Source organism: Chrysochloris asiatica, unplaced genomic scaffold (assembly GCF_000296735.1).
Source record: "Chrysochloris asiatica unplaced genomic scaffold, ChrAsi1.0 scaffold00024, whole genome shotgun sequence".
In the NCBI taxonomy this organism is placed as follows: domain Eukaryota; kingdom Metazoa; phylum Chordata; class Mammalia; order Afrosoricida; family Chrysochloridae; genus Chrysochloris; species Chrysochloris asiatica.
Genome location: NW_006408542.1, coordinates 22,274,837 through 22,275,384, shown reverse-complemented (window position 1 = coordinate 22,275,384; position 548 = coordinate 22,274,837).

Below are 548 nucleotides of genomic sequence, written 5' to 3'. Positions count from 1 at the left end.
GTGGTTTTACTTGCCATAGGTTTGTCAGCTTCCACGGTCTGCTAGCTGAAATATCTTTAGATTGTCAATCCTGTAGCTATGTGAATCAGGAGAAATGTCCACCTTGATGATGATGAACTTGGGACTCTACATTTCCTTGAGATAAAACTCTCTCTCTCTCTCTATGTATGTATGTATGTATGTATATATATATACCTATCTATATATTTGTTGTTGTTGTTAGGTGCCATCAAGTCAATTCCACTCATAGTGACCCTCTCTCTATATATATACACATACCTAGACTTCTGGTGTGGCACTGTAGGGAAATCACTGGACTGTGAACAATAAGGTCAGTGATTCAAACCCATCAGCTGCTTCTCAGTAACGCTATTCAGTGTTGCTCTGAGTCAGAATCAATTCAATGACACTTAGCAAAAAACCCCAACATATACATACATAAGCATCACTGGTTTTGCTTTTCTGGAGATTCCTGTTTAAGACAATTCTTAAAATTAAAAATAATAATTATAAAAAAATCTGGTTTATGTCTGCTGACCCCATGTGAT